Consider the following 23550-nt stretch of genomic DNA (forward strand, 5'->3'; position numbering starts at 1 on the left):
CTGATCCAAGTAGGGATATACAGCCAAAGGCATTGATCCAAGGCCTCTTTCAGAATTTATTATCTTGTGAAGAAGAGAGTAGTTTAAAGATGAGTGACAGTGAGGGTGGAAGGAATTGTGTGAGTAACTTGAGCTGGCTAGCCAGGTGGGTAGAAGAGCATCTTTGCAATACATAGGAAGAATAATATGCAAAAGGACCAGTCTGCATAACTCAATTAGGGTAGCATTTGGCTTTAGGAGGCTGTTGTTTCAGTTTCTGATATCTAAACTTCGATATCCTGTGAAGTCACAGGCTTTTATTTTGAGCTTTGTACCCAGTTGACTTTCCTGGACCTCACTGATTCTGCCATACCACTGCATTCAACACAATGTGAGGAAATAGGAAAATGTTGGTTGGCCTGAAAAATCAGTACCTTGGCTAGTCTTATTCATATTGCTTGTAGCTAACTGAAGGAAGAAGGAAATATCGTAGCCAGCTCTGTAAAGATAAGTGCATGGAAAGAAGACTCAATTTAACAAATGCTGAAGCAATTGTTCTGCATTCAAAGGGAGCCACCCAAATTGTCTCTTACAGATCAGAATATTAAGAGCTGCTAGAAAAAGAAACAAATCACTTATAAAGGGAAGCCCATTAAAATCACAGCAGATTTCTCAGCACAAATCCTTAAGTCAAAGAGAGCTGAGTGAAATATATTTTAAATCCTGAAAGAAAGCAATTTCCAAGTCACATTGATGTACCCTACAAAATTGTCTTTCAGAAATAATAAACAACTAAGATGCTTCTAAGACAAAGAACATCTGAAGAAATGCAAAACTATTCTGAAAGATATTCTAGGAGATAACAAAGACCACAATTCCAATAATACAAATAGAAAGAAGCCACCAGGAAGGGCAAGCAATTAAAGAGGGGAAAGACAGGGAACCAACAGCCCGAAAATAATATGACAAGGTTAAACCAAAACGTATCAGTTATACCTATCATTGTAAATAGTCTCAATTCACCAATCAAAAGAAACAGTATGGCAGAATGGATCAAGAAACAAGATCCAACAATGTTTAACTCAAAAAGAAATTCATAGGCTGAAAGTCAATAGATGGAAAACAATATACCATGTGACAGGAACTCAGAAAAAAGTGAAGGGTCACTATTCTACTTGCAAACAAAGGAAACTTCAAGCCAAGATTCATCAAAAGGAAGGTAGAGAGGGTCACTACATAATTAAAAGAGAAAATTCCAAGAAGAAATGGCAAATATAAATATATGTGTACCAAATATTGACACACTAAATCATATAAAACATATTAACAGACACAAAATATCAAATAGTATGAACAATTATAATGAGGGATCTTAATACCCCACTGTCTAAAATAGATAAAAACTTAACAAGTATCAGAACTGAAACAAATCTGTGAAAAATGGACTTAGTAAATGTCTACTGAGTGTTCCATCCCACAACATCAAAATACACATTCTGCTTAGCTGCACATGGAACATCCTCTAAAATAGACCACATACCATGTATATTATCTGACCATAGTGCAATGAAATTGGAAAGCAATGGCAAAAGAAAACTCAAAAACTACACAAACACATGGAAATTGAATATGCTCCTACTGAGCAACCAAGGAGGTTGTCATGGTTTATGTTGGTGGCCCCCAGGCCTCATGCATTTGCATCGTGCATTTGTGATTGGTTCATTGCCTAGTGCTTGGATTGGGGGTGTGAATGCTATACTGGCCTAGGGGTGGAGCCAGGACATAATGTAAGGGCAGGAAGGTGTGTCTCACTCTCTTGCCAGTTTCTGCCTTGCTGTTTGCAGCCGCCATGAATTGCAGCCCATGAAGCCACCCTGCCTTGGAGCCAACTATGAATATGGACTGAAATCTCAAAAACTGTAAGAAATAAACCTTCTTTCCCAACTTTGGGCTTCAGGTATTCTGTCTCAGCAATGAAAAAAGTAACTAAGACAGAGGTCACAAATTAAACCAATGAAGGAATTAAACATAATATACAATTAAATTATAATGCAAATATAACATATTGGAACTTATGAGATGCATTAAAAGCTGTCCCAAGAGAAAAATCCATAGTGGTGAATTCTCACATCAGAAAAACAGAACAAGCTCAGATAAACAACCTAATATTGAAACTCAAGCTTCCATAAAAAAGAACAAGTCAAGCACAAAGCTTGTATGAGGGAGAAATTATAAAGATCAGAGCAGAAATTAATGCAATTGACACTGTTGTACTAAAATGCTAAAAAAACAAAATAGTTAAAGGATAGTTATTAGCAAAAATAGTTAAAAGGATAGTTACTAACTATCCTTTTAAATAGTTAAAAGGATAGTTATTATTGTTATTCTGTGCTGTGCTCACTACCCTAGTAACCACACACCAACCACATAGTTATAGATTAACTGACCACATCATTACACTGTTCTGTATGTGTCATTCCCAGAGTATCCTGTTTGCTGTGTCAACCTTTGTTCCCTTTATAAGAGACAAATGATGCTGTATCAACCATTGTTCCCTTTGTGAGAGACAAATGTTATTGGAATTGGCAGACCAAGGGCTATGAACTGGCTAACCACTGTGAAATGCCTCTGACCTCAAGCAAAGAGGAACAAAGGTCCACCTTCTTTCTGTTTCTTATCACTATGTACTTAATGATCAATGAGCTAATCATAAATGAACTATAAAAATCTGTCAAAATTCTAACTCACTTGCACAGTTTTGCAAACTCCATCTGCACTGTGTCACTGGATACCAGCTTAAATAAAGCACTTCTTTTTTTAAAAAAAAAGACGTCTTGCTCCCTTCTTGACAACATCATGGGGCTTTGGGGCGGGGGGGGGGGTTGTACAACAGACACTATGAAAACAATACAAAGAATCAATGAATTAAAGTGTTGGTATTTGAAAGATTAAATAAAATCAATAAACTCTTAGCCAACCTTAAAAAAAAAACAAAGGAAAATCTCGTTCATGGAATTAGAAATTAAAAAGGTGAAATTACAAAGGATCCTGCAGAAATCCAGATCATCAATACCTACTTTGAAAACCTGTACTCTAAAAGATGTAAAGTTCAGAAGAAATAGAAAGATTCCTAATACAGATGAACATAAGAAACTTGACTGGAAAATATATAAAAATTGTACATAAACCATTATCAGTCAATAAAATTGAAGATGTAATGAAAAGCCTACCAAAAAGAAAAGTCCAAGTTCTGATAGATTCATTGCTGAATTCTATCAGAAATTTAGAGAATATCTAATGCCATTACTCCTCAAACTCTTTAATGAAATTGAAAGGGAAGGAACTTTATGACGTCCTGCTGCACTGGACCAACTCAGCAGGTCTTGAGCCTGCCTGCAACAACTTCTCGGCTTCCTGCCCTGCTTGGCTGACTTTGGGGATTTGGGCCTGCTGGTGCCCTCAATTCCAGAGACTGGGCAGCCTGGGGTGAGTGTCCCCACACCATCCCCCAAACCCCAGGAGTTTAAGATACTAGCTGCCAGCCCAGCCTGGGAACTTTACAGCTTCCTGCTGCACTGAACCAGCTCAGCAGGTCTTGGGCCTGCTTGCATCAACTTCCCAGTTTCCTGCCATGCTCAGCAGACACTGGGGATTTGGGCCTGCCTGTGCTCTCAATTCTGGAAACTGGGTGGCTTGAGGTGAGTGTCCCTGCTCCATCCCGAACCCTGGAGTTTGGGATCATTGCTCCCACGAGCCAAGGAACTTCACAGCTCCCTGTTACACTCAACCTGCCCCACAGGGCTTGGGCCTGCCTGCCCCATCCCCAGTGAGCCTCTCTCAATATGGGGAACTGGGCAACCAGAGTTGCAGGAGCTGAAGGAATAGAAGAGGATTTCCAACAGGCCCTGGGGAAGCCTTGGAATAACACTTGAAATATGGGAATATAGGAAAATGAAAAAAACAAGAGACCAAAATACATTCTCAAACCTCCAGTCCATCCCAAGATACCTTAGGAGCAATGAACATAGAATAAAATATATGCCATACACTTGAAATACCTGAAATAATACCAACTGAAATAAAGAAGCAAGCCCAGGAAGCTTTAAAAAAATTCAAACTAGAAATAATCTCCCAGGTAAAAGAAGAAATGATCAAAGAAATGAAAGAGATGCTGAACATATCTAAAGAAGACACAGTTAAAAAATTGGAGGAACTAAACAAAAAGGTAGAATCCCTGGATGAACAATATAAGAAACAAACAGAATACATAAAGCAGATGTACAGAGATATACAGGAAATCAAAAATTGCACTGAAAGTTGTAAAAACTGCCTCAATGAAAGTGAAGATAGAATTTCAGACCTCGAAGACAGGATTGCAGCTAGTGAAAGGAAAGGCAAAATCTTTAAAAAATAACAAGGAATTGGAAAATAAGAATTAAACAGCTGCAAGATGATGCAAAGAAAAACAACAAGAGATTGATAGGATACATGAAAAAGAAGGGGACAACATAAAGGATGTCAAGAAGATATTTAGATAAGTAATAGCTGAAAATTTCCCAAACATGAGAATGGAAACTGCCATCAGAACCAGTGAAGCATATAGAACTCCAAATAGCCATAGCCAAAATAAAACTACATCCAGACATATAATAATCACCATCCCAGAAATCCAACATAAAAATAGAATATTAAAAGCTGTCACAGAGAAAAGACAGATCACCTATAAAGGAAAACATATCAGAATCATAGCAGACTTCTCAGCAAAAACAATAAAGTCAAGAAGAGCATGGAGTAAAGTATTTCAGATCCTAAAGGAAAATGATTCCCAACCTAGACTGATGTACCCTGAAAAATTGTCCTTCAAAATGAATGGAGATATAAGATACTTCCATGACAAAGAACAGCTGAAGAATTTCATGATCATCAAGCCAACCCTACAAAGAATACTGAAAGACAGTTTAGATACACATAGGAAAAAACCACTAAGCAAACCAGACAATTAAACAGAACGGAAAGATAAAGTTGCAACAGCAGAAAGATAACATGTCAATGATAAACCAACATATAACAGTTATAAGCATTAATGTAAATGGTCTCAATGTACCAAATAAAAGAAACAGACTGGCAGAATGGATCAAGAAACAACATCCAACCATATGCTGTCTACGAGAAACTCATCTAACCCAAAAGGTTACTCACAGAATGAAGGTCAAAGGATGGAAAGCAATACTCCATGCAACAGGAACCCCCCCCCCAAAGTGGGGATAGCTATTCTGTTTGCAGACAATGTGAGCTTCAAACCTAGAATGATCAGAAGAATAAAGAAGGTTATTATATACTGGTTAGGGGGAAAACTTCAAGAGGAAGAGAAAACTATCTTAAATATATATGCACCAAATTCTAGACCACCAAGTTATATAAAGCAAGTATAAACAGAAATGAAAAATCAAATTAGCAGTAACACAATTATAACAGGAGACCTTAACACACCATTGACACCAAGGGACAGATCAACCAGACAGAAAATCAGCAAAGAAATAACAGAAGTGATTCACACCTGTGAACAAATGGACTTGATAGACATATACAGAGTGTTCTATCCAACAACATCAGAATATACATTCTTCTCAACAGTACATGGGTCATTCTCTGAAATAGACCATATCTAGCCCACCGAACATATTTAAATAAATGCAAAAGAGTTGAAATTATCTCATGCATGTTAGCAGATCATAGCACCATGAAATTAGAAATTAATGATAAAAGATACTGTAAAAATCCCACAAACACATGGAAACTGAATAACACACTCTTGAGTAATCAGTGGGTCACAGGGGAAATTAAAGAAGAAGTTAAACAATACCTACAAGCAAACAAAAATACAAATACAACTTACTGGAATCTGTGGGATGCAATGAAAGCGTCCTCAGAGGAAAATTTATTGCACTGAGTTCCCACATCAGGAAATAAGAATGAATACCAATAAATAAGCTCATGCTACATCTCAAACAACTAGAAACAGAAGAGCAAGTCAAACCCAAAGCCAAAAGAAGAGAGGAAATTATAAAAATTGGAGCAGAAATTAATGCAATAGAGACTAAGAAAACAATCCAAAGAATCAATGAATCAAGCAGTTGGTTCTTTGAAAGAATAAATAAAATTGATAAGCCCCTAGCCAAACCTTATTTAAAAAGGGAAGATAAAGCTCAAATTCATTCAATAAGGAATGAAAAAGGCAAAATCAATACAGACTCTGTGGAAATACAGATCATCAACACCTATTTCAAAAACCTGTACTCTCAAAGGTTTGATAACACAGAAGAAATAAGACAGATTCCTAGAAACATATGAAGTACCAAAGCTAGGTCAAAAAGATGTAAAACTACTGAATAACCCAATTTCTATTAACGAAATTGAAAATGTAATTAAGTCCCTACCTACAAAAAGAACCTAGGTCCAGATGGGTTCACTGCAGAATTCTACAAGAAATACAATGAAGACTTAATGCCGACACACCTCAAACTCTTTAATGAAATTGAAAGGGAAGCAATCCTTCCTAAGTCATTCCTGGAAGCAAATATTACTCTAGCACCAAAACCTGAGAAAGACCCAACTATAAAAGAGAACTACAGGCCAATCTCCCTAATGAATACAAATGCAAAAATCCTCAATAAAATATTAGCAAATACGGGCTAGAGATTTAGCTCAGTGACATATGCGCCTGCCTTGCAAGCAGGCAGTCATGAGTTCAATTTCTGGTACCAATAAAAAAATATTAGCAAATAGGATGCAGCAAATCATCAAGAAGATTATACACCATGACCAAGTGGGATTCATCCCAGGCACTGGTTTACATATGTAAACCAATAAATGTAATTCATCATATCAATAAAGCCAAAAGTAAGAATCACATGATCATTTCTATAGATGTAGAAAAAGCTTTTGATAAGGTCCAACATTCATTTATGATAAGAACCTTACAGAAAATTGGAATAGATGGTCTTTAGCTCAATATAATAAAGGTCATCTATGACAAACCAACAGCCAGTATCATCCTAAATGGCCAAAAACTGAAGGCACTTTATCTTAAAATCAGGCACAAGGGAAGGATGCCCCTTATCACCACTCCTGTTTAATGTAGTACTGGAAATATTAACCAGAGCAATTAGACAAGAGAGAGAAATAAAAGGGGTAAAGATAGGAAAAGAAGAAGTTAAATTATCATTGTTTGCAGATGACATGATACTCTACATAGAAGATCCCCAAAACTCCATTGAAAGATGCCTAGATATAATAAATAAATTCAGCAATGTAGCTGGATACAAAGTCAATACTCAAAAATCAATAGCATTCTTATACAAGCAACAAAATCACAGAGAGAAAAATAAAGAGAAGCCACACCCTTCATACTAGCAACCAAGAAAATGAAATATTTAGGAATTATCACGAAAGAAATGAAAGATCCATATAAAGAAAATTATAGTACACTGAAAAAAGAAATTGAAGAGGATACTAGAAAATGGAAAGACATCCCTTGCTCGTGGATAGGAACAATAAATATTGTGAAAATGGCCATTCTCCCAAAACTGTTATACAGATTCCATGCAATCCCAATAAAAATACTATCAACATACCTTATAGATCTTGAGAAATCACTCCTAAAACTCATCTGGAACCAGAAAAGACCTAGAATAGCAAAGACAATTCTAAGCAGCAAAGGCAAGGCAGGAGGCATCACAATCCCTGACTTGAAATTATACTACAAAGCAACCATAGTAAAATCAAGATGGTACTGGAATCAAAACAAAGCTGAAGATCAATAGAATAGATTAGAAGATACAACCACAACCAGAAACACACTCATCCACCTTATCTTTTATGAAGATGCCAAACATGTTCACTGGAAGAATGACAGTATCTTTAATAAATGGAAAAACTGTTGGAAAAACTGGCTCTCCATATCCTGAAATCTAAAACTAGACCCATGCCTATCGCCATGTAGTAAATTAAAATCTAAATGGATCAAAGATCTGAATATTAAAACAGAAACACTAAATCTATTGGAAGACAAATTGGGTAAAAACCTTGAAGACATAGGGGTAGGTAGAGAATTCATGAACAGGAATTAAACCACACAGGAAATACTTCCCAGAATCAACAACTGGGATCACATCTTATTAAAAATTTTCTGCACATCAAAAGAAATCTCTAGCATAGTGAAAAGAAAACCTACAAACTGGGAAACAATCTTAGTGAACTGTCCCTCAGACAAAGGACTTCTGTCTAAAACATATAAAGAATTTTAAAAAATCAGATCCCCAAAATTCAAGGATCCCTTCCAAAAATGGGCATATGAGATGAATACACACTTCTCAGATAAAGAAATACAAATGGCAAATAAATACATGAAAAAATGTTCATCATCATTACTCATTAGAGAAATGCAAATTAAAACCACACTGAGATTCCATCTCACTCCTGAAAGAATGGCCAGGATCAAGAAAACTACCAACAACAAATGCTGTAGAGGCTGTGGGGGAAAAGGAACTCTCCTGTACTGTTGGTGGGAGTGTAGACTGGTGCAACCTTTGTGGAGGTCAGTCTGGAGATTTCTCAAAAAGCTGGGATTGGAAGTCCTTTGTGGAGTACAACCTTTGTGGAGGTCAGTCTGGAGATTTCTCAAAAAGCTGGGATTGGAAGCCCCATTTGTTCCAGCTATTCCACTTCTAGGCATATTCCCAGAAGAACTGAAAACATCATACCACAGTGATATATGTGCACTCATGTTTATAGCAGCACAATTTGTAATAACCAGATCCTCAAACAGCCTAAGTGTCCATCAACTGAGAAATGGATAAAAAAGCTGCGGTATTTTTATACAATGGAGTGCTATTCAGCTACAAAGGATGATCACATTGAGATATTTATAAATAAATGGGTGCAGCTTGAGTCCATACTCATAAGCAAAATAAATCAAACTCACAGGTATAAATACCAAATAGTATCCCTAGTGTAAGAAGTGGTAAGAATACATAAAGGTATGTGGTAATCATGATTCTCCATTATATTGCTTTGAAGCTTTATAATGTTTTCATTCATTAATTAGATTGGTTTTATTCTGGGTTGTTTGATTTTATTGTCTGTGATGATATGAACAGCTATTTTGAAGGAAACAAGACATTATAACAGCTAGTGATGATTTAATATCATCTTGTTTTGAAGTTCCACCAAGGTTTTGTTCTTCTGTCTCCATCAGTTGTATCATGTTGTATCTTATTGGATTTTATTATATGTGATAGTATAAACAAAATTTTTTATAGACAAGGAGATAATATAGAAACCATTGTTCGTTTTCTGTTAGTTGGTTCCGAATACCTCTCTTGAATGGTTTTACACTGTCTTTTTATGTTCGATACTATAGTATATGAAGGTATACTCAAATATTTCAACGAAAGAGACACTGTGTTAGCTACTATGATGTTGGGTTGTCTTATGGTGAAATACTATGTTTCCTAAATTGTTCTGTTCTGACCTGTGTTGTTATGTCCTCTTTTATCTTAATCTTTTTTAAAAATAAAAAAATTAAATTAAATTAAATTTAAAAAGAAATTGAAAGAGAAGCAATGCTCCCAAAGTGATTCCTGAAGGCAAATATTACCCTGATACCATAACAGGAGAAAGATCCAAACCAAAAGAGAGCTAGAGGCCACTCTCCCTAATGAAATAGATGCAAGAATCTTCAGTAAGATATTGACAAAACAGGATGCAGCAGATAATCAAAATTGTATACTGCAACCAAGTAGGATTCATCTCAGGAATGCAGGGATGATTCAACATATGCAAATCAATAAATTTAATACACCATATCAATTGAACCAATGACAAAAATCACAAGATGATCCTGGCTATTGGTTTGTCATAGATAGCTTTTATCACATTCAGGTAAAGACCATCTATTCCAATTTTCTCTAGTGTTCTTACCATGAATGAGTGTTGGCCTTTTGAAAAGCTTTTATGCATCTGTAGAGATGATTATGTGGTTCTTATTTTTGGCTCTATTGATACAGTGTATTACATTTATTGATTTGCATATGTTGAAACATCCCTGAATTCCTGAAAAGAATCCTACCTGGTTGTGGTATATAAAGCATTTTATGAAGTCCAGCACCAATTTATGATTTCTAAAAAGCCCTATAGATTTTATGGTGGCCATTTTTTATTTCCTATTAGCTTGTTTTGAAGCCCAGTATTGCTTTCATTGTTTTGTTTTGACTGATTTTATTCTAATTTCTTTTGTTTGTATCACGTATGATGGTAGAGGCAACTATTCTGAAGATAACAAGATGCATTATGGTGCCCATTGTGGTTTTACTATTATCTTGTTTTGAAGTCCTGTACTGCCTCCATTGTTTTGTTTATATTGGTTTTATTCTGTACTATTTTGTTTGATTTTATTATGTCTGATGGTATGGGAAATTCTTTTGAAGATAACGAGAGGCATTATGGTAGTCATTATTGATTTCCTTGTATTTTGTTTTAAAGTCATGTACCATGTTCATTGTTTTGTTTTGATTGACTCTATTCTGTTTTATTCCATTAGGTTTTATTCTCTTTTTTAAAAAGCTGTACAGAGCCAGGGATAGGGTTCAATTGCATTGCACCTGCCTGGAAAGGGCAAGATCTTGAGTTCATTTCCTGGTACCAAAAAAAGAAAGTTTTTAAACCCTACAGAATATTGGGTTAGAAAGCCTTTAATTTAATCTATAAAAACCATCTAAGGTGAACCAACAGCAAACATCATGCTAAATGATCAAAAACTGACAGCCTTCACTCTTAGATTAGGAACAAGACAAGGATGCCCACCATCTCTACTCTTGTTCCCTATAGTTCTGGGAACATTAGTCAGAATAATTAGACAAGAAAAATAAATGAATGGTATATGGATAGAAAAAATAGGAAGTTAAATTATCATTATTTTCTGATGATACAGTACTCTACATAGAAGATTCCCAAAACTCCATCAAAAGAATTCTAGAAGTAATAATTAAATTCAGTTGCATAGATGAACACAAAGTCAGCACTCAAAAGTCAATAGCATTCTTGTACACAAACAAAAACTCACTGAGAGAGAAATTAGGCAAACCACACTCTTCACAATAGCATTGAAAAAAATGAAATGCTTAGGAATCATTCTAATAAAGGAAGTAAAAGACCTTTACACTATCAGTCATAGTACTCTATAAAAGGAAATAGAAAAGGATACTGGAAAATGGAAAGATATTCACTGCTCTTGGGTAGGAAGACACAACAGTGAAATTGTCCATATCCCAAAAGTGTTATACAGATTTAATGAAATCCTAATCAAAATTCCATTAGCATATCTCACAGAGGTATAGAAAACATTTCTATAATTCATTTTGAGCCAGAAGAGACCTAAGATAGGAAAGGAAATTCTGGGCAACAAAGGCAAAGCAGGAGGCATCACAGCCTCAATAACAAATTATGCTACAAAGCTACTGTGATAAAAGAGCATGGTACTGGCAAAAATAAATAAATAAATAAAACAGGACTGAGGATCAGTAGAATAGATTTTAGAAGATGTGGAAACAACTCCAAACATACTTAGCCACTTTATCTTTGGCAAAAGTTTCAAACATGTTCACTTGAAGAAAGACAGCCTCTTTGATAAGTTGTACTAGACAACCTGGCTTTCTACATGCTTAAGACTAAAACTAGACACATGTCTTCCATCATGTACTAAACTAAGATCAAAATGGATTAGTGACCTAGATATTAAAACAAAAACACTAAATCTTCTAGAAGAGAGAATAGGTGGAATTTATTTATTTATTTATTTATTTATTTAATTTTGGTACCAGGAATTGAACTTGGGACCTTGCACTTGCTAGACCGGCACCGTGATACCAAGTTATATCCCTTGATCCAGAACTCTTGAATAAATACATGTAAGAAAAGATTTCACAAACAAAACCTGATCACATGGGAAATAATACAAAGAATGAGCATCTTATTAAAAAGCTTTTGGACAGCAAAACAAATCACCAACAAAGTCAAAAGACAACCCATAGAGTGGCAAAAAACTTCTTCAGACAAAGAACTAATATCTAGAACATATGAAGAGTTGAAATAAATCAGAACCCTCCGAGTTTAAAGACCCATTCCAAAAAATAGATATGAATACAGATTTCTTAGATAAAGAAGTACAAATGACAAATAAATTTGTGAAATAATGTTCAGCATCACTGGTTATTTGAGAGATGCAAATTAAAACAATGCTGAGATTCAGTCTCACTCCAGAAATAATGGCTATTATCAAGAAATAACCAATGACAAATGGTGCCTGGGGATGTGAGGAAAAGGAATGCTCCACTGTGGATGGGAATGTAATCTGGTGCAACCACTGTGGAAATCAGTGTGGAGATTCCTCCAAAAATTGTGACTAGAGGTCACATTTGACTCGTCTGTTTCCCTTTTTGCTGTCTTCCCAAAAGAATTAAAAGCATATGATATATGTACACCCACGTTTATAGCAGCATAGTTTGTAATAGGTGAATCTTTGATGCAACCCAAATGTACTCAACTGATGAGTGGATAAAAAAGATTTGGATTTTCTTATACAGTGGAGTACTTCTCAGTCATAAAAAAGATAAACTGATACATTATGAATAAATGGATGGATCTTGAGACCATAGTCTTAAATGAAACAAATCAAACACATGTAAATATCACATTGGCTTCTCTGGTATGAGAAACTGAACATGGAAATGAGAACAAAAATTTATAATATATTGCAAAATAGGAAGAAATTGTTCAAAAAGGAAAGAGGAACTGGAGTGGGTGGGAAAAGAAGAATGGGAAAAGAAAGAAGGATAAAATAGGAAAAATGATTTATAAATAAGGAGAGAAAGAAGGGTTGAAGTTGAGGAATGGGAATTGGATAAAAGAGAAGTCAAGATATATCACGTAAAGGTACAAATTCGCTACAATGACTGTGATCATTATGTATACTAAATTGTACCAAAAAATTTAATTTTAAAACTAGATAAAAATTTAAAATTCACCCACTAAGAAAAACCCAAGACCTGATAAGTTCACTGTTGAATTCAATAATATAATGAAGAGCTAACACCAGTACTCTGAAAACTCTTTAGTGAAACTGAAAGGAAAAAGTACTCCCAAATTCATTCCTGAAAGCTATGATTACCCTGACTCCAAAACCAGAAAAATAGCTACCCAAAAAAAGAGAACTTCAGGTCAGTCTCTTTAGTGAGCGTAGACACAAAAAATCTTTTAACAAGATACTGTCAAACAGAATGCAACACATCATCAGAAAGATCACACATTCCATGTAAGGATGATTCAACTCAATAACTATAATATATCACATAAACAGAATCAAGGACAAAAATCACATGATCATCCCAATATCTACAGAAAAAGCCTTTGAAAAAATACAAAATGCATTCATGATAAAAACTCTAAAGAAAATGTACATCAAAGGACCTTATATGCTTTAGCTAATTCTCTCATTGCTGAGGCAAAATACATGACACTCAGTGTTAAAGGAGAAAAGGTTTATTGTAGTTCACAGTTTTAGCGGTTTTAGCTGATAACTGGCTGGTTCCCAGGCACAGTGGCAAGGTACAGGAGCATCATAGTAGAGAAACAGTTCCTGGCATGCACAAGAAGCAAAAAGAAAGTGGCAAAGGAGTAAAGTAGCAAGTGATGGCAGTAGCTCTCCTTCTGCCCTTTACAGTCTAACCAGCAGCCTACATACCCTCAGCGCAGCTGGCACTCACACCCAGGGTGGTCTTCCTGCTATATACATCCAGAACTATGCCACACCACTCAGTGGAATAATTCAGTAATCACCATCCTTGATCCCAGCCTCATACCCTTAATTTCAGTATCACACACTCTAGATCAAGTCACCTCTGAAAAGCCACACCTATGACTGCATGAGGGTTTGGGGGTTATCTAGATGCAACCCATAATGTTATCTCAATCTGATAAAAGCCATTTATCACAAACCTATTGCTAACAATAAAATGAGGACAAACTGAAAGCTTTCCATCTAAAATCAGGGGCCTACTATCATCTCTCCAATACAGTAATCAAAATGTTAGCTGGGGCAAACACACAAGAAAAACAAATAAAATAGATATGTATAGGATATATAAAGTCAAATTATCATTTTCAGATGACATGATCTTCATTATCAGCATCATCTTTTTTTGAAACAGTTTCACTATGTGGTTCAGGCTGGACTTGAACTCACTTTGTAGCCCAATCTGTCCTTAAACTTGCAGCTATCTTCCTGCTGTGTCCCCCTGAGTACTGGAATTACAGGCATTCACCAACATACTCAGCCAACCTTCTACATAGAAGACCCAAGAAAATTCCACCAGAAGACTCCCAGAATATGCAAGTTTAGTAGGGCAGCAGAATACACAATCAATTCACAAAAATCAATAGTATTATTATAAATTAATAGTGAACTCCCTGAGAAAGAAATTAGGAAAACAATTTGCAATTGATATTGCAAAAACCATTTGCAATATCACTAAGATGAATTAAATATTTAGAAATTAACCTAGGGAAAAGCACTTATAGTTAAAGACCTCAACAGTGAAAACTGTAGTACTCTGAAAAAAGAGATTGAAGAAGACATAGAAAATGAAAAGCTATCCTGCTGCTGGATAGACAGAACCAAGAGTCTCAGAATGGCCATATTTCTAGAACTGACATACAGACTTAATGCATTCCCAATGAAAATACCAATAGCATTCCTCACAGAACTAGAGAAATAAATCCTAAACTTTGTATGGAACTAGAAGAGACACAGAATAGCAAAAGCAATCCCGGGCAACAAGAACAAAGCTGGAGCCATTAAAATCTCAGACTTAAATTTACAGTATGTTACAAAAATGATTAGAAAAAAGCATGGTATGGGCTCAGAAACAGACATGAAGATCAAAGGACCAGAATATAAAGGTTAAAAAAAAAAACTCAGACATATACCGCTATCTGATTTTTAACAAAGACACCAAAAACATACCCTGGAGGAATGACAGTCTCTTTACTATTTTTTTAATATCAGGATAATATCAGGATATATTTATTGAGAGAAACAAAAGCTCCTGTCTGTGATAGAGACAGAAGGGGTCCCAAAAGGGTTGCCAAAGACTCTTTTTTCTAGGGCCTGTTATAGAGTAAAACCACAAAGTGAGGCAGGTGGGGAAAACATGAGAACTCACAAGGTAGACATGAGGCAAGATAGAACTATTATCTACCAACAAGATTAATTGCTCAGGTAAAATTGATTAAATCAGGGAAAAACAGGGAAAAAGCGAGTCATGTAGCAAGCAGGCATACTTAAAGAGCAGTGACTCTTCCTGTAGGGGGTTGGGATAGTGACTCCTGGCTTCCTCAGGGTATTAGAGACCTATTTAGAATATCAATTCTTGATACTTACCCTTAGAAAATATGTGGGTGCGTTTGATTTTTTTTCTTGAGGTTTGGCCCACAATAGAGGTATCTGTCTCCCTTACATTGCAAGATATCACATCTTCTGTACCGGCTCCTTAGAGGGCCTAGCCCTGGTCTGACTGCCTATATTATTTCTCACTCAGCTGCCTATAACAATCCTCCCTCTGAAAAAGTAGCTTGAACTGTCATGAAGGAGTAATAGGTGATGACCAATCTGGCTTCTTCCTCCAGCTGAAGGTGGGTCATAGTTATTGACCAGCAATCAGGGATACTTTACAGAGGATCTGCCTAGGTGCTTTGATCTTGGGTAGGCATACAATTTTTAAGTCTGGAGGAGACAAAGGCAAAGAAACAACTAAGTATGCATGGGCCAAATAACAGAATCAGTAGAACAATTATGAGTACAATTAACAAAAATTTCCAATAAGAGGAGCTTGAAATGGCTTTCCATAAGGAGGGTAAGAATAGGGTCTAAGGAATTTTAGAGTCTGACATGTCATTGATTTGTCATTTAATATCTTGAACATCAATTGAGACATTTGCAGAAGGATCGGAAATGTACATACAACATCTAGTTTTTACAATTGCGTAAGTGCCCCCCTGTGCTGCAGTTAGAATGTCTATTGTTAGCCAGTAGAAAAAGAGAGAGAGACCAACAGTTGTGTCATTTTCCACTGAGTATAGTTAGCTAAGGCCTTGGTATATGTCATATAACCTTTTCTTCAGACGAGATCTGGTAGATCCCAGGAGTCTAAAAGGAATCTAGCATATTTTTATTGGTTTTATATGCATGATGTCTTGGGGTTTGGCATCTTCTAGGAAAGAATGATTTTTTAATCAAAGAATATATATCAAATTATGTATACAAAGGCATGTATAATCAAAGCACGAACATTAGAACTGACAGGTAAGTTTAAAAACTTTTTTTAAGGGACAGCAATTGCAACTCATTGGATCTTAGGTTCCTTTATTAATGAGTCTGACACTGTGTCACAAATTCCTCTAACTTTAGATATAATTATCTCTAAATACTTGATGGTGTACGAGAGCCAAATTAATACATTATTTTGGGCAATGAAAAATTCTCTTATTTTTTTGTCATGTGAACAACAATATGTACTGTATTTGTAAAAACCAGTCTCAGCATCATTTTGATTAGTTGGCAACTTGGAAATATAGTTTAGTATTTAGACAGGATAAAATCTCTCCAGGAAGGGAGCTGAGCTTTTAGACATGACTGAAAGGAATGGTGAGGAGAAAATTAGTTAAGTTACAGCTTAAGCAAGATAAATTTGGGTGACTATTTATTGAAGTGTGATGCCTAGAAGGAAAATCAGAGTATAATGGTATATGGAAGGATTTCTAGGAGGTAAAGGAGTTAAGGAGGGAGGATTAGCTCACTATTGTGAATACTGGCATTTAACCCTGACATTCTGGGTTTTGGTCATTGCCATTTTTTGGGCCTGAGAGTAGGGTTATGGTAGTGGAAGGGATGATATTTTCCATTATCAAATATCAGATTACCTTAAGTAATCTAATATTACTAAAGTAGTATCTTAAAACAACACCCACTGTCATACAAATCTAGTGATCATAAATTTAGATTAGATTAAATTCTACTCAAGGTATCTTGAGGCCAAATCACAAAGTCAACCAGGTGAATTTTTATCTGGAGGCTGTCCCTAGATAATCTGCTTCTAAAAAGAGCTGAGAATAAGCAGAATCAGTTCCCTTTGTTGTTAGGACTGAGACCTCTGTGTTTTTACCATCAACTAGGGTCCCCTCATCTCCTCCAGGCTGTCATAACTCTTCCCATGAGATACCCTCCATCTTCAAAGAAAGTTGAGTCCTTCTCAAACTTCAAATCTCTCTTAATTTTCCCTCTGCTTTTTAAAGGGCTCCTGTCATTAAATCAGGTCTGAATTTACAATCACATCAATTTAAGAGTCTACTGCTTTCAGACTTTAGTTACAACTATCAAATCCTTCAACTCAAGCTGAGCATAGTCGTGCATACTTGTCATTCCAACAACTTGTAAGGTTGAGTGAGGTAGGAGACTAGCAAGTTCGAAGTCAGCTGGGGCAAGTTAGAGACCCTGTTCCCCAGTAAAATTTTTAAAATTCTCCAAATTAGTGTTTAATGAAATAAGAAGATGACCTAGAATCTCAGAGGCTGAAAGAAAGAAATGTATCTGGAATCTGAGGTGAAATCGAGAAGACTAAAGAGTACAGAAGCTAAGGTGATACGTTGATCCTCAAAATAAAAATAGAAATCTTCCAGATAAATTATTGTCCGAGGGTGGCAAAGTACTATTAGTTGAAAAGACTGTCCTTTCCCTCAGCCAATGACCTTGGCACATTTGTTGATAGTCATTGCTCACATATAAAGTTTTATTATGGATTTCTTATTCTATTCATTTGTCTTGCTGTTTATCTTTATGCCAATATTACACTGTACTGATTATGGTAGCTTTGTAGTAAATTTTGAAATCAAAGAAGGTGAGACCTTTTTCAAGATTACTTTGGCGGGGGTTGGGGGTTTAGCTCAGCGGCATAAGCGCCTGCCTTGCAAGCGGGCAGTCGTGAGTTCGATCCCTGGTACCAATAAAAATGAAAAAGACAAAAAACAAAATAAAAAAAAAAGATTACTTTGGCTATTGTTTACTTTTTTTTTTTTTTTTTGCAAGACACACACACACACACACACCATTAGGATTTTTATAGGGATTGCATTGAATTTGAAGATCACTTTGAGTAGCATTGTCCTCTTAACAATATTAAGTCTGCCAAAAGAGGAAGACTTTCATTTATGTTTTAATTTATTTCAGCAATGTTTTAGTTTTTGGTATAAAATACTTTTATCTCTTTGATTAAATTTGTTCATTAGTATGTTATTCATTTTGATACTATTCTAAGTAGAATTTTCCTAATTTCCTTTTCAGATTGGTTGTTGCTAAACTATAGAAATGTAACTGATTTTTATGTGCTGGTATGGTATCTGGCTACTTTGCTGAATTCTTTTATTAGATCAAATGTGTGTGTGTGTGCGTGCATGTGTGTGATGCATGCACATGTGTGTATGTGATTTTAGGGTTTTCTACAAATAAGGTCACAACATTTGCGAAAAATAATTTTACTTCTTCTGTTGCAATTTTAATGTCTCTTCTTTTTCTTCTCTAATTTTTTGAGGTGGAACTTTCAATACCATATTGAATACAAAGGGGAGACACAGGTAGTTTTTGTTTTATTCCTTATCTTAAGGGAAAGTTTTAGTATTTCAGTACTGAGTTTGAGGCTCACTGTCAGCTTTTTCATACACAGTCTGCATCAGTCTAAGACAGTTTTCTTCTACTTCTAGTGTGTTGGAAGTTTTTTGAAACATAAAAGGGTACTGAATTTTTCTAAGACCTTTTATACATTGATTGAAATTATCATGTACTTTTTTCCTTTCATTTTATTAAATGGTGTGTTGCATTAGTTTTTGTATGCTGAATCATTCCATAGTTGAATCTCACTTGATCATGATATATAATCCTTTTAACAAATTGCTGACTTTGTTTTGTTACTTTATTTTTGAAAGTTCTTGCATCAGTATTTATGTGGGAAAACAGTGGTCTATAGTTTGCTTTTTTGTGTAGTCTCTTAGTCTTGGTGTCAGGGCAACACTGACTTCATAGAACGAGTTAAAGTATTCCCTGCTCTTCAGTTTTTGGAGCAAGAAAGTTAAGTGTAAGCTCTTTAAATACTTGGTGGAATTTACCTGTAAAGGTTTTTTTTAATCTTTTTTATTATAGTTCTTGAAATGTTTGTAATAATTGACTTGCTCTTCTTGATCAACTTGCTAGGCTTACCAGATTGTTTATTTCTTCATGAATCAGTTTCAATAGAATATACGTTTTAAGAATCTGTCCATTTTATCTAGGTTCATAGTATTTTTAAAATATTTTTATTTCTATAAAATTAATGTCTATACTTTCAATTTTGATTTTAATAATTTGAGTTTTCTGCCTATTTCCCTTAAGTCAATCTAGATAAAGCTTTGTCCACTTTGTTCATCTTTTTAAAGAAACTATTTTGACTTCATGGTATTATTTTTATACTGCAAAGTATACTAACTTATAAAATGTTATAGTACTTGGTCCATAACTTTGTAAGTACTTATTTTTGCTTTCCTCATGAGAATGAGAATTACCTTTGAAACCTAGTGTCTAGCCTTATAATAGATATTCAATAAATTAATTGTTAAGCAAGGGACACCCAGCACAGGCAGGGAGAGCCAAACAGATCCGCCTCTGCCTGCCAGGTGCTGTCACCAGAAGGCCCCATCCTGCCAACCGTCAGCTGGGCAGAGAGTACGAGCAGATCCACCTACACCTGCAGGGAGATGCCCCTGGAAGGCTCCTTCCTGCAGGCAACCAGCAGGAGCAGGCACACATAGCCAGGTAAGCTCTGTGCACCTGTAGGCCACTATTGGAGGTCCTTGGTTCCTTTGGGCAGCCATCACCCAATAGCAGAACCAGACAAATACACCCCTCTGTGTCTGCCATCATTGCAGGAGTCTCAGTGTAGACACACAGACTAAGAGAAGCAGCCCCACCTCGATGCATCCTTGATCATCAGGGAAGCCCCAGTCTAGCTATACAGGTCTAGAGAAGCCCACTCCATGCCCTGTTACCTCTGTAAATCTGGGGTTAGAAAAACCCATGTGCCTGTACCATCTCTCTTACCCATGGAAGGGCAACCAATGTGGGAAGCACCTGGGGCCCCACAACCAGCTTGTTGGGAGGAACCCAGGAGAATGTTGAGACAAAGGAGCAAAAGGCAATCTCATACCTCTAGCCCACACAGAACAAGTCTGGAAGATACAGTCATAGAAGAATATGGAAGTCATATACCTGAAATCTCTGAGTGGGTAGCAACTGAAGTAAGGAAACAACTTCATGAGATTAAAACAGCAGTCAAATCAGAAACAATGTCTCAGGTAAAAGAAGAAATCACAAACATACTGAAGGAATTGCTCAGCATGTATAAAAAAGACATTGACAAAAAAGAGAAGCATAGAAAAATGATGGAAACCTTGAATGAATACAGAAAGGAATTACAATGCATAAAACAGACTCAAAGAGATACCCAGGAAATTAAAAATTCAATTAAAAGCTGGCAAAACCACTTGAAAGAGACTGAAGATAGACTTTCAAACCTTGAAGATAATATTGCAGCTAGTGATCATGAAAGGAAAGATCTCTTTAAAATTACATGGAATCAGGAAATAATAACTCAATGGCTGCAAGATGATTCAAAGAGGCCTAATTTAAGAGTGACAGTTGTCAGTGAAGAATCAGGGATCAACACAAATGAAATTAAAAGGCTATTTACAGAAGTAATAGAAGAAAACTTCTATTTCATGGGAATAGAATTCTAAAACATGGGAAATGGATCTGGCATGCAGATAAGTTAGGCATATAGGACTCCAACCAGCCATAATCAAAGTAAATCTACACCCAGACATATAATAATCAAGATCCCAGAAATTCAGCACAAGAACAGAATATTAAAAGCTGTTAGAGAAAAGAAACAGATCACCTATAAAGGAAAACCAATCAGAATCATGACAGACTTATCAACACAAACCATCAAATCAAGAAGAGTTTGAAATGAAGTGTTTCAGACCCTGAAAGAAAACAACTTCCAACCCAGACTGATGTACCCTCCCAAGCTATCTTTCAAAATTGATGGAAAAGTGATACTTCCATGATAAAGAGCAACTTAAGGAACTCATGACTACCAAACCAACCCTACAGAGAGGGCTAAAGGATATTCTACAGAGAGATGAAGATGGCCATGGTTCCAGGAACAGCAGCGGAAGAGGATCAACAAACAAGGCAGGGAACTGAAAGAAGAGGAAAAGTGGAAGGCCAACAACAGGAGGATAGCAGACAAACCAATGGATGCTGGTTGCAGCCGTTAAAATAGATGGCCTCAGTTCGGCAATGAAAAGAAACACAGGGAGAGTGGATCAAGAAACAAGATCCATCAATACACTGTATACAAGAAATACATTTAACTGGAAAGGAAATTCATAGACTGAAAATCAAAGGAAAGAAAACAATTGTTCCATGTGGCAGGAGACCAGAAAAAAAGCAAGCGTAACTTTCCCATCAACCACAGAATGGATAAGGAGGATATGATATTTTCATGCAGGGGAAATCTATGCAGCTATGAAGTAGAATAGTCTCAAGGCTCCTGTAGGTAAATGGATGCAACTGGAGATCATGTTCGTGGGTGAGACAGTTCAAACTCATACACGTGAACCCTAGCATAAAAACAGGAGTCAATGAGATCCAAAAGCAAAATAGTTATTGTAAGAGTGATTAGGGGAGGAAATGCCTGATAGGAAAAGGTGGTAACTGCTGTTAATTTCTTATTGTCTTGTCTTGAACGCTTGTTTTCACAATTTTGTTAGATTTGGCTTTGTTCTGTCTTGTTTTGTTAGATTTTACTCTATCTGATGGTAGTGACAGCTATTTTGAATATAATGGGATATATTATGGTAATCATGGTTTCCTATTATATTGCTTTGAAGTCTTACAGTATTTTCATTCATTTGTTTAATTGGTTTATTATGTTTTGTTTGATTTTATTATGTGTGATGATATGAACAGCTATTTTGAAGAAAATGAGACATTATGGTAGCCATTGCTGATTTACTATCATCTTGTTCTGAAGTCCTATCATGCTTTTGTTCTTCTGTTTTGATTGGTTTTATCCTGTTATATTTTATTTGATTTTATTTTGTGTGATGGTATGGACAACTTTTTTGAGGAAAATGAAATATTTTAGTAGCCATTCATTATTTCCTATTATCTGGTTTTGAAGCCTGTTATGCTTTCATTCTTTTGAATGCATTTATACTATTTTGTTATATTTGATATTATTGTGTGTGAAAGTATACAAAGTTATTTCAAAGAAAATAAGAGACAACTCACCTCAGGAGCACACATACTAAAGTTGGAATGATACAAAGAATTAGCATGGTCTCTGTGCAAGGATGTCACGCAAATGCATGAAAAGTTCCATATTTTTACTTTGACCATTAAAAAAAAAGAGAGAGAGACATTATGGTAGCCACTGTTGATGTTCTGTTGTCTTGTTGTAAAGTGCTATTTGCTTGCATTGCTCTATTCTGATTTGCTTTGTTCTGTTTTATTCTCTTTAAAATAATTTTTAAAATAAACAAATTTACTTCATGAATTATTAAATGAATACATGAGGTTAGTTAGTTTTAATGCAATGCACAAAAATGAACACAAATTATAAATTCAAAGACATGGTAAATATGCAAGTCAACATTTATCCACTGAATACAATACAGTTTCTCTTACTGTGTTTTTGTGTATTTTATTTTTAAAGCAACAAATTGTCTTTACAGTGAACTTTTATTTTTAAAGCCTTGTTTTTACAGAATTCAAAATTCTTCCTTCCCCCTCTTTGATCCTAATTCTCTTTATCTTTAGCCAGCAAATCAATGCCTACCATCATCAGGAGATGTGTTCTCACTTATACTCCTGCCCAAACCAAACTCATCAGTCCTAGTGTCTCTGTTTGTCCTCAAATCCAAGCTGGCCTCCAACTTTCCACAAAACCATGCAAATAGGAATTGCAGTTAAGTTATTCAAACATCCAGAAATTTATTTAGGAAATTAACAGAACACTGGTTAAGTGTAAGCCTTCTTACTCTACCAGTCCATTGTTTTGCTTAAGATATATTCCTTAGCTTGCTGAGTTTAAATGTCAGTGAAATGGTCACTTGCAGTGATTCAAACTGTGGTCTGATAAGTTGAGGGTACTAAGCAGACATTTCAAGGATTTTACAAGCTTGCTATATAAATACTATTTTAAAATATATTTTAAGCATTAAAAATGAAAAGACAAATCACAGACTGTCAGAAAATATTTGAAAATCAAATACCTGGTATATAATTTACATTCATAGCATGGATTCTAACCCTAAAAGTTATATAATACACTTGGCTCCATAATATAACTAAATTTAAAATATAAA

The 23550-nt window shown here is 35.6% G+C and overlaps 1 non-coding gene across 1 annotated transcript; it reads left to right on the forward strand.

Moving 5' to 3' along the window:
- Positions 1–22469: 22469 nt before the first annotated feature.
- Positions 22470–22571, forward strand: LOC111756071 (U6 spliceosomal RNA). The gene has a single exon (XR_002790570.1). It is a non-coding gene; the product is annotated as a U6 spliceosomal RNA (small nuclear RNA).
- Positions 22572–23550: the final 979 nt, after the last annotated feature.

This window comes from Cavia porcellus, unplaced genomic scaffold, assembly GCF_034190915.1.
Source record: "Cavia porcellus strain 051 isolate PalLab524CR breed Dunkin Hartley unplaced genomic scaffold, mCavPor4.1 scaffold_4, whole genome shotgun sequence".
Classification (NCBI taxonomy): Eukaryota; Metazoa; Chordata; class Mammalia; order Rodentia; family Caviidae; genus Cavia; species Cavia porcellus.